This window comes from Colias philodice, chromosome 21, assembly GCF_061535455.1.
Source record: "Colias philodice isolate Cphi_HAF_F1 chromosome 21, ilColPhil1 Martin Lab GWU primary, whole genome shotgun sequence".
Lineage (NCBI taxonomy): Eukaryota > Metazoa > Arthropoda > Insecta > Lepidoptera > Pieridae > Colias > Colias philodice.
In genome coordinates this window covers 8,036,823-8,048,954 of record NC_143106.1, presented here as the reverse complement: position 1 = coordinate 8,048,954, position 12,132 = coordinate 8,036,823, and the positions used below count along the sequence as shown (strand labels likewise).

Below are 12,132 nucleotides of genomic sequence, written 5' to 3'. Positions count from 1 at the left end.
TTTTAGTTTCAGACCCAGCATGCTCCTTTCCATACCTCTTTGACAACTTGCTAGTTTATCCCTATGGCGTTTAGTTAGAGCCCAGGTTTCGCAGCCGTATGTTATACAGGGTAGGATGCAGGTATCAAATGTTTTCTTCTTGATCTTAATTCCCAGAGATTTGCTTTTCATGATTTCTTTCATGGCCCAGTATTTCTTCCATCCTGCTGCAATTCTTTTGTCTATTTCTTTGGACATTTGATCATAAGGTGATATAATCTGGCCGAGATACACATATTCCTCTACGTATTCAAGTTTTTGTCCATTGATGGTTATGTCTATGGGTGTTGAATTCGTCATTACTTTAGTTTTACTAGAGTTCATTTCTAGACCCACTTTCCTGCCTCTGTCTGATAAAGTTTGTATCATAGATTCCAGTAGTAGCGGGTCTTCTTCTAATAACACCAAGTCATCAGCAAATCTGAGATTATTCAGTCTTGATCCATTTATGTTTAGTCCCACATGCTCCCATTCTAGTTTCCTGAACATTTGTTCTAGCACTGCTGTAAACAGCTTTGGTGAGAGTGGATCACCCTGTCTGACACCCCTTTCAATTGGAAAAACATCTCCCATTGATTCCAGTCGGACACTAGCTTTACTTTCCTTATATATGTTTTTGATGATGTCTATGTATAAATTTGGAATTCCCTGCTCTTTTAAGCTTTGCCATACGGATTCGTGTTTGAGACTATCGAAAGCTTTAGAGTAATCTATGAATGCCATATAAATAGTTTTATTGTATTCATTGTATTTTTGAATAAGCTGTTTAATTGTATGTATTTGATCAATTGTACTGAATCCTTTTCTAAAACCAGCCTGTTCTATCGGTTGGTTTTCGTCTAGTTGGTTTGACACTCTGTCCAGGATCACTTTAGCGAAAACTTTATATACGTTCGAAATGAGAGATATTGGCCTGTAATTCCCTATATCGTCCTTTGCACCTTTCTTGTACAAAAGTATTATGTGCGATTCTGCCCAATTGCTTGGAATGCTGCTTGTATATAAAATCTCATTAAAGATCCTGGTGAGTATTGGAACTAGTTCTGTGATTGTCCCTTTCATCAGTTCATTTGTAATTTTGTCAGGACCAGGCGATTTTTCCATCTTTTGACTTTTAATAGCTTTCTCTACTTCCGATTGTAATATTTCTGGTATATCTTCATTAGCTTCTGTCGTGTATTGTTGTATTTGAACATGTCTCATTTCAGTCGTCTGTGTGTTAGCCTGATTTGAATATAATGAACGATAATAGTTTGTCGCTATACTCTTGATTTTATTACGAGATGTAACTTGCAGTTCTTTGTCTCTTAGCTTTGGTATCCATTCTTTTCCTTTTTCTCTAAGTTCTTTAAGTGCTTTTTTTGTGCCTCCCGTTTTGATAATATAATTTTCCAGGGTTTTGTGTCGTCTATTTATTCTATCTTTCCTCATATTTTCGCGGATCTGTTTGCTAAGATTGGAGATTTCTTTTTGGTTTTCTTTCTTATTAAGTATCAGTTTCTTTCTGTCTTGAATAAGTTTTAAAGTTGTTTCACTTAAATAGGGTTCTTTCTTCTTGTTTGTTATTGTACTTGCCTGTTCTTTGAGCTTGTTTTCTACTTTTTTGTATTTCTCATCTAGTGACATATTTGAGTTAACAACTTCCATTAAGTCTTCTGTAGTTTCTAATTTATCCCCCTTTTTGCACGTTAAGTAAATATTTTGAACGGCTCTTGGTCTAGGCTTCTTTAAACCACTTGCTTTGAGACAGCTACGTACCATACGGTGGTTGGTATTAAAGTTTAGGTTTTTCACTATTCCCGTATCACTAAATAACTTCGCTTTGTTGGTTATTATGTAATCAATTTCATTTCTGACCTTTCCGTCTGGAGATATCCATGTCCATTTGTTGTTGAGCCTTTTGCGAAAAATGGAATTAAGAAGTGTTAAATTTTGCTCAAGCAAGAATTCTACTAACTTTTCTCCATTTCTACTTCTTTTACCTTTCCCATATTTCCCTATTATATGTTCTTCTCCAGTTATTTGGGTACCTACTTGTGCATTGAAATCCCCCATGAGTACTAAATTGTTTTGAGAGTATTTTTCTGAAAATTCCCTTAGTTTATCATAGAATGTATCTATTTCTGCTTTTGATGCTTGCTCTGTTGGCGAGTAGACTTGAATTACTGTCCAGTTTTTCTTATGTTTGGGTAAGTTAATGTGTATTGCCGCTATTCTATCTGATATTCCTTCAAACGCGGTGATGTGGTTCTTGAGTTTTGACTTAACCAAAAAACCTACTCCTCTATGTCCAGAGACTTCGCCTTTATAGTACATAACAAGACTAGCTGGTGCGTTGTGCGCGGGCTGCAAGCAGCCCGCGAGCCCCTTTTGCCCCTGAGTTGAAGCAATAGGGCAGTCATTTGAAAAGGCATCAAAATCCCCCGTCAATTTGTTATTATTTGCCAACAGCGATTCCACAGTCAATCGGAAGTGCTTATAAATTCCCAATTCAAATATTTTCTATTTTGAAATGCTGTCGACCTTCGAGGGTGCGTGGTGCGCGGACTGCAAGCAGCCCGCGAGCCTCTTTTGCTTCTGGGTTACAGCAATAGGGCAGTCATTTGAAAATGCATTCGAATTACCTGTCCATTTGTTACATCTGCTAACAGCGATTCTACAGTCAATCGGAAATGCTTATAAATTTCCCATTCAAATATTTTCTATTCTGGGGGGCTGTCCACCTTCGAGGGTGCGTGGTGCGCGAGCTGCAAGCAGCCCGCGAAGCATCCCAGGGCAGAAATCTTCAGTCAGTTGAAAATGCATTCGAATTTCCTGTCCATTTGTTACATCTGCTAACAGCGATTCTACAGTCAGTCGGTAATGCTTATAAATTCTCCATTCAAGTATTTTCCACTTCGGGAGGCTGCCCACCTTCGAGGGTGCGTGGTGCGCGGGCTGCAAGCAGCCCGCGAAGCATCCCAGGGCAGAAATCTTCAGTCAGTTGAAAATGCATAAAAATTCCCCGTCAATTTTTTAATATCTGCTAACAGCGATTCCACAGTCAATCGGAAGTGCTTATAAATTTCCCGTTCAAGTATTTTCTATTCCGGGGGGCTGTATACCTTCGAGGGTGCGTGGTGCGCGAGCTGCAAGCAGCTCGCGGCTCATCCCAGGGCAGAAATCTTCAGTCATTTGAAAATGCATTTGAATTTCCTGTCCATTTGTTACATCTGCTAACAGCGATTCTACAGTCAGTCGAAACAGTTTATAAATTACTTATTCAAATATTGGTTAAATTCTTGAAATGTGATCCCCGAATTTCATCATTTTGAGGTGTCTAATCGATAGCGGGCAGTGACTTTTCATAATAAACTGTTAAAGAGTTTACTTAACACGCTCGTCGCTTCGCTCCTCGCTACCTATTTGAATATTTACGCCGGCCGCTGACGTGACTGGCTCGCTTCGCTCGCTTGGCTAGTGCGGTAGTTCAAAAGTTAACCTAACTCGCTCGTCGCTTCGCTCCTCGCTACTTGTTTGAATATTTACGCCGGCCGCAGACGTGACTTGCTCGCTTCGCTCGCTTGGCTAGTGCAGTAGTTTAAAAGTTAACCTAACTCGCTCGTCGCTTCGCTCCTCGCTACTTCTTTGAATATTTACGCCGGCCGCTAACGTGACTTGCTCGCTTCGCTCGCTTGGCTAGTGCGGTAGTTCAAAAGTTAATCTAACTCGCTCGTCGCTTCGCTCCTCGCTACTTCTTTGAATATTTACGCCGGCCGCTGACGTGACTTGCTCGCTTCGCTCGCTTGGCTAGTGCGGTAGTTCAAAAGTTAACCTAACTCGTTCGTCGCGTCGCTCCTCGCTACCTATTTGAATATTTAAGCCAGCCGCTGCCGTGATTCGCTCGCTTCGCTCGCTTGGCTCGTGCGGTAGTTCAAAAGTTAATAAATATTTTCTACTCCGGGAGGCTGTCGACCTTCGAGGTTGCGCGGTGCGCGGGCAGCAAGCAGCCCGCGGCGCCGTCTTTTGCCGTTGCTATTCAATCACCCTTCTTACTATGGAAATTTCCATACAAAATTTTCGAAAAAAAAAATTTCGTATTTTACCAAAAAATTTTATATGCCTGGAAGCGGACCAGGTTTTGAAGCATTTTTTGCTTCGGCGACCCCGACCTACCTGCCACCGGTTCAGAGAGCCGTTGAATTTCGTGATGTATGGAAAATGGAAACCGGGGGTCGGAGAGAAATTCTGAGTATGCAGTTTTGTAAATCTGGCCGATCAGAGCACAAAAGTCAATTTTCAGACCGATCGTAAAGTAACCGGCGCCACCATCTTGCCTCGAAAAATCGGCCATTTTTGAAAAAAAAATTACGTCCAATTTGAAATTTCTCAATTGCCCTGGTAGCACCCCATCTTCCTGATCATTTTTTAGTTCTACACCCCCCACCTATCTGGCGCCGTTTCGGAGAGCCGTCGAATTTCGCGTTGTATGAAACTCGGAAACCAGCGATGGAAACTCGATGATGAGTATGCCAACTTAATGTGCGGCTCGATTAAAGCCCCTGTGCCAAGTTTCAGCGCGATCGGACCAGCGATGGCCGTTTTAGCATTTGTATGGCGGCGGCCATTTTTTCCGCCATTTTGAATTTTTTTCACTATCTGTGGTAATTGCTCGAGGTCTACTCCAAGTTTAGTTCGAGCACCCCAGATGTAGCTGCTACCGTTTGCGCGGGCCGTTGACCGTCTCCGCGGGCTGTGAGAAAGTTCAAAATTTCGGATTTTTCTGGATATCCTGGGAGCTGGGCGAGTATGAATGCATCATTGGTGTGTTTCTCCGTTGCGCCACCTCGTCTAAATTTACGTTTTTATCTTTGCGCCAAAAATGGAAAAATTCCAAAATCGAGCGTCCCACTACGGCTCCCTGGTAGCGTCCCAGGGTGGTGATCATTTTTAGTTCCGACACCCCCCACCCAACTCGCACCGTTTCCGCGGGCCGTTGGATTTTACGTTGTATGGAAGTCGGAAACTGGGGCCCGGAGCCACTCGAACGGGGCACCGATCGATTCGCCGGCTCGCACAGAGCACGTGTGCCAAATTTGAGACGTAAGGATTCATAAACGGCGATTTTGCCAAAGTACGGCGGCCATCTTGTTTTCGCGAAAATCCCCATTTTTCCACCACCCCTGGTAATCGCCACCAGTTCTGAGCATTTTTTGTTCAGACACACCCCCTCCAAGTACCACCGTTTTTGCGCACCTCCAGGGGTCCACTCGGTTTTCGAAGGTGATCGAGATCGCTATATTTTTCCTCTGGTCACTCGGCGCACCTCTACACGATCACGTCGTTATCCCCCCCACTTTCCACGTAGTTTCCGAGAAACCCGATGTCAGTGAGTGAGTGAGTGAGTGGTAGTGTAGCTTTATATATTATAATATAATTACTTCTCTCTTCTATTCCTTCTCCTAGTCTCCGCATTTCACTTATGCCCAAGATGTCCCACTTGATGGTTTCTATAGCTAACTCTAGTTCTTTCAAACTTTCTTCTGTTCTCAAGGTTCGCGTATTAAGTGTACATATATATAAATTACTTTGTTTTTGTATATCTTTTTTTGTGTTGAATTTAGTTGGCAGATTTGTTGGAGGGTGGTGGTCGTCTTCCCCCACGGTGACCAGCCGGCTTGGGGGGTATTTTCTTGATGTTTGTCTTATATCTATATTTGTTTTATTATTTCTTTGTTTGTTCCGGTCGGAGGGGGCCTTTACTTGTTTTTTGAAATCTCTGAAACAGAGGCGGATCGTTCGCGCGATACATATGTAAGGATGCTTGGCTTGATTACTCCTCTTTGGGTCTTAGCATTTTCATCATATTTTGTGTTCAGTTTTTTCTGAGATGAATCGGTTGGAGAACCTGATTGTTCTCTTTTCCTTTTTTCACGATGGCTGTTGTTGGGTTTCTTTACAATTAGCTTATCGTATTTTATAAATGCTACATTCCCATTTTTTCTTTCTATTTCCACTTGTTGCTGTAATTTTTTACGTGTCTCTAGTACTTCTTTAGAGTAATCTTCTTTTACATATACGCCTGGAGGAAGGTTTCGCTTGTTTTTCAAAATTATATGTTTTTTCCATATGGTTGTTAGTGATATTATAACTGGACGGTTCTTATCTGATTGTTTTCCGATTCTTTTAATATTACTTATTTCTTGACTATCGAGATGTATTCCTGATTCCACAACAGTTTCTTTCACTAAATCCACTAGTTCTATTTCTGTTTTTCCCTTTTCTTCAATGCCGAAAAGAATTAAATTTTTTCCTCGTTTTTCCTTTTCTAAAGATGATATTTTCTGTTCCAAATTACTGACTTTAGTTTTAAGGTTGTTATTTTCTTCTATCAATAATTTCATCTTTTCGTCTAAGGCCTCCATTACATTTTTCGTTATTGCTGTTGTTAATGTATTTGTTTGTTCGTTAAATTTTTCGTTAATTTTTGAAAACAAAATTTCCATTTGTTTTTCCATATTATTTTTGGGTAATTCGGCTTTGAATGGTGGTAACACTATCACTACTATTTATGGTTGAAATGTCAATTTCAATGTCTGTTGTCACTTGTCACTGACAGTTTGTTTGATATTTGACAGTTATTGTTCAGTGGAATGTTTAACGTTTTTTAGGTTATACTGATCAAATAAAAACAGTGATTTGTTTTGGAAAGCACTGTATCAAACACTTTAACACTATTTTGGGATGTTTTTAAGCTCTAGGTAAGATTTAAGCCTAATATGAGTTTAAATTGTCACTTTTGCACTATTATTTAAATAATATTCACAGAGATCACTTTCGTACGTCTTTTCACTTTCGTCACCGGAACCGGAAAAAAAAAAAAAAAAAAAAAAAAAAAAAAAAATAGTAGTATTTTTATTAAGTGGTCACTAAATACCACGAAATACATTTGAATAAAATTGGGAACCCAAGAAGTGGGAACCACATGCCAACATTTTATAGGGCGCCAAAAGCGCCTCTTTTATGAGAGTTGAGACTTCTTTCGCGGCGCGCAAACTAGTGGTCTATGGTTGATTTGTAAGACGTCAGACGTGACAATTGAACAAGTCTAGGTCTAGACTGGAAAAAGTTGGGAAAAAGTCAAAATTAGATTTCACTCGACACTTGTGAACTTGTCAGTACCTGTGGTCAGTACCTACTTCACGATTAAATACAGGAGGTGTTTGTCTATACTTTCCAAATATTGTCAGTGAAAACTTTTATTTCGTAGGTACTATTGCTTACGATTACTTACTTACTAAGTTCATACAAAGTACAATTATTAATATAAATCGTAAATCTACTTAGTGGGACCGAGTACGTAGGTACCTACGTAGATTTCAATCGAGAGAATAATAATTAATTAAAATGATAATTCTATTTTTGTTTATGCAACGAGTTTCGTAGGTACCTATGTAAAGCGAACTACTAGCCGGTTGTTGGATTTGTTTTGATCAACATATTAATCCATAAGTTATCAATACATGGGTTAATCTAGTAGTTATAACAATAATAAAATTGGAATGTGTTTTTTATATTGAACGGCTGGACCGATTTTGACGGGACTCACTGACAGATAGCTGTTGTTACGAATAGTAAATTAGGCTATTTTTATACAGATATTCCCACAGGAACATTCCACGAAAACAGCTCATTCATGCACGCGGGGGAAATCGCGGGGCGCAGCTAGTGATAAATAAGATGAATACTAGGTGTAAATAAATCATAATTAACATTTTTTGACTTATATTAGTTAGTAGCTATTCACTGAAAAAAATTATTGCTATATCACATATTTGATATGAGGTAAATTTAAGTACAAAATCCTTAAATTAAAAAAAAAATTGTGAAACTACACTAGACTTTCAAAATAGGTAAGTATTTTGAATTTACTGTTGTGCAATACGTTCGTAACTATTGCACAATAGTACAATTTCATTTAAATTATGTTGATAAGATAATGATATCAATCGACAATAGTCGATAAATATCGTTCTTCTACATTAAGATCGTTAAATTATTATAATTAAATAGGTATGTATATTTATTATTTACGTAGCTATAGACTTTAAGAGAAAATGCGTTCGGTAGGTATTTTCTCCATACAAGCGCTCCCGTCTATTTTCCCCTTGATACTTTTTTATAGAAAAATAATAATCTACTTCTTCCATGTTCCTAGTTATGTTCTCTCATTTTTTAGATAATTTAGTTCGCAGTCGGGCAAAATTGGGTAAATAGAGAGTAGAAGAGCAAATAGACGAGAGCCTAATCTCAAAATCGGATAGGTAGGTATTTTCCTTTTAAGCCACAATTCTCACTTGGCTCATACAATACAAGAACAACAATCTTAGCTAACTACTCGACTAACATATATATATATATTCTGGTCTTCATAATATACAAGACACTATAATTTTTCTATTACCTAGATGCCGATTCGCTGGGGAATAGTAACTGCGGGCAAGATAGCCCATGACTTCACTAGCGCGTTTAATTCCTACCCGGGGCAAAAAGATGGCGTGATTGCAGCCGTCGCCGCACGGGACAGGCAGAAGGCAGAAGAGTTTGCGAAACTCCACAAGATTCCGAAGGTCTTCAACAGCTATGAGGATATGGCGAAGAGCGATGATATTGGTTCATATTTATATTTTTTTTTAAACAAGCATTATTTGTTGAACTCCGCAAATTTCTTTGGAACTGGTTGTTTCGATTCCATCAGTTTTTTTTACTAAGCTCGTTTATTTATTTATTTTTATTGGTTCATCGTAGGTTTAACACTATTTTGAATTCAATATTATGATATTGATAAAGCTTAAATCTTAATACGATGTTAGCGATAATAGGTACATTTTTACATTACTAAACGTTTTTCTCTTGGAAATTCCGTAGTTATTCCCTAGCTAATTAAAAGTTAAAATTAATAAAAAAATCATAGATCGAAAATATAATACACGATGTTTATTTCCAGATATCGCCTACATTGCTTCTCTAAACCCTCAGCACTATGAGCACGCAAAACTCTTTCTAATGTCTGGCAAACATGTCTTATGTGAAAAGCCCCTGTGTATGAACTTGAAGCAAGTCCGAAGTCTGATAAACATTGCTAAAGAAAATAAGCTCTTCTTAATGGAGGCTATATGGTCAAGATTCTCTGCCCCTTACCTGGCTTTGGAAAAAGAGATCAATGATGGAAAACTGGGCGACGTGCAATTCGTTGAAGTTAATTTTGGATTGCCCATCGCTGATGTAGATAGACTTAAGTATGTACTGTTTTGGATATTATTGTTAAAATATTTTATTAACCTTTCACCTGACGCAGTGATAATATGTTGTGGAAACAATTAAGTATAATATCTATAATCGTGTGTGGGATTTTTTTAAATTGATAAGGCTTGATAAAAATATCTAAAAAAACACCTTCCTAATTGACCTTCCTACCTATTATGAAGTTTCCTACTGAACACATATTATAATAATAGCAATCGGTCCAGAAACCGAGTTATATAGGTAAGTCCCTTTTTTGTGTCATCTTCCTTTTGTTGTCACAAAATTCCTCAGAAGTTTGTTTTTGAATTGTGTCTAATAAAATCCTCACAGGAAAAAGGAACTAGGCGGCAGTGCGCTTCTGGACCTCGGAATCTACAACCTACAATTCGCGCAATACATATTCAAGGACGAACCAATCCACATACATGCGTTGGGGGAACTGAACGCGCATGGAACAGATGCCGCGAGTACTGCAGTACTACAGTACCCGGGGGGGGAAAAGCGCTGTGCTTAATATTACCTCTAAACTACGCTTGTGGAATAAAGCTACTGTGTACGGGACTAAGGGCAGAATTACGGTATGTGTTGGGTAATTTTTTAATATAATTTTGTTAGTTTCTTTAAATGTACAATTAAAACAATGTATTTTGTAATATACATTGTATTGACCTGTCTCTATAGAAAATTTTGATTTTGAATACATTACTCATTGAAGCATATTAACTTTTAAAAAGAGAAATGAGCCAATGAAATCTTAATTTTTCTTAGTAGAGTCGTCAAGTGTCTTGTAACTTTGCATTCAATAGAAATTATGAGACGTACATAAAAGCCTACTACAAAAAAGCGATGAAAGAAAGAATAGTTTTAATGCAAATTATATAATTGTTTATTTTGCAGGTCCAAGATCCCTTCCATTTCCCAACTGAACTTATTCATGTGGACGGTAAAGTTGAGAAGTTCAGCTTGCATGAGTCGCCAATACCATATAACTTCGAGAACGGATCTGGCTTAGTTTTTGAAGCGCTTGAAGCGATGAGGTGTATTCAGCAAGGTTAGTTTCTCATTTATACACATTTTTTTCTACTAATTATAATAAGATGATGATTATGTGCTGTATTTTTATAAAACTTTTGTAACTTTCGTATGCCCTGGCTAGCTTCTTAATATTTTAATGAATTAAAGCGTTCCATTAAGCTATTCGTGTTACTAAAGAATGTTATTAAGGTTCAGAGAAGTATAAAATTTACAATTCTACTACTTAATTACATTCTACTAATCTAAAACTCGGTTTTGGATAAGTCTCTTTTACTTAAACGCTTATAATTCACATTCAATAAACTTTTCAGGATTGTTCGAGTCACCGCGAGTTCCACATAAGGACAGTCTCCTCTTGGCCAAACTGGAGGACACAATCCGCAAGCAATTGGGCGTGCATTTCGATGTCGATGATCAAGAATTTGATAGCTGTTTATAATAGTTGATTAATGGCGTAACTTAGAATTTATATCTATTATAAAAAGTATGCGTGAAAAATAAATTTTATTATTTATTACTCTTCGTTTTATTTCTCTCGAGTCTCGTCATTGCGCATGTTTGCGTGAATGAGCCGTTTCAAACATTTGAACTTAGTTTCCGTACTGCTCGTATTCTGTTTACTGTGACGTTGTCGTGCAACATTTTGATCGTGCTGCAAGCCGAATGTTGGCAAGTGGTTACGGCTTAAAATCATCAATTTTGTGCAATAAAAATAACTTACATCATTATTAATTATTATCACCGCAGAAATCGGTCTATTTGTGTATAGAGCTATTGCGCATTTGCTATTGGAAACGAATATTCCGATTCCTTACTAATATTATTATGCTTATGTATAATGTACCCAAAATTATAAATGCGAAGTATGTTTCTCTATATTTTATTTGCTTTTGTCACGTGTCGTAGCTGAGCGAACATTGTATGCATTTGTGTCTTGAGATAGCAGGCTAGAGAATCATTCGGATCCACCTTCATGTGTATTTGAATCAAACTGAAATTTTTCATCCCAACTTTAATGTTACCGATGTCTCTAGACTCTATTCTTACCTACTTATTTTTTGTACAAACTGTTAGAAAATCGGGAGCATGTAAAAATCAGTAAAACATCTGTAACGGTTAAGGGAATACAGGTACTTAAATAAAAGTCAGTTCTTATATATCATCATTTTATTTATATTTCGTTCTTTACAATTCTAGTACAATTGAAATATTCATTCTTAGTATAAATAGAGTTCTATCTATTCTTACAATCTAACAATGTAGGTCAAACAATGAGGTTGTTTTTTGCATTGTGCTAATAATATAATAAATCTAGAATATCTAGGATCTAAAGTACTAGAATTAAATAATTTTCTTACTATAGCCACGTTATATAAGTGGTTACTGTATTATAAATTAAAAAGATATATTACATTAGATTTTATTGGAAATTAATATCACTAATTTCATAAATATCTATTTACAATGTATTCCTAAAATGATTAACACATTCATATCTATATTTCTTCTAAAACATGTTTTACGAATTTAACTTATGTTTTATAATGATTAATTTACAATAATATTAATACTAAAATTATCTATATTTCGTACCATTTACAATAGTTTTATTCCTAATTATTGGCACAGGTTTTTGGATCATGACTACTTAAAGCAATTGTAATGTTCTCCTACCTAATTAATTTTATTTTTAATATATTTGTGTATATACTAAATATTATATATTTAAATTGTGCTTTTAGGAGATATATAGATATATATTTTTAAGTAATA

At 37.1% G+C, this 12,132-nt stretch overlaps 1 pseudogene across 1 annotated transcript; it reads left to right on the top strand.

Moving 5' to 3' along the window:
- Positions 1-7,360: 7,360 nt before the first annotated feature.
- On the top strand, positions 7,361-10,876 carry LOC149479071 (trans-1,2-dihydrobenzene-1,2-diol dehydrogenase-like; annotated as a pseudogene). Its single transcript, XR_016317341.1, has 6 exons — positions 7,361-7,378; positions 8,487-8,691; positions 9,026-9,317; positions 9,655-9,902; positions 10,222-10,375; positions 10,671-10,876. The product of XR_016317341.1 is annotated as a trans-1,2-dihydrobenzene-1,2-diol dehydrogenase-like (transcript).
- The last annotated feature ends 1,256 nt before the right edge of the window (positions 10,877-12,132 follow it).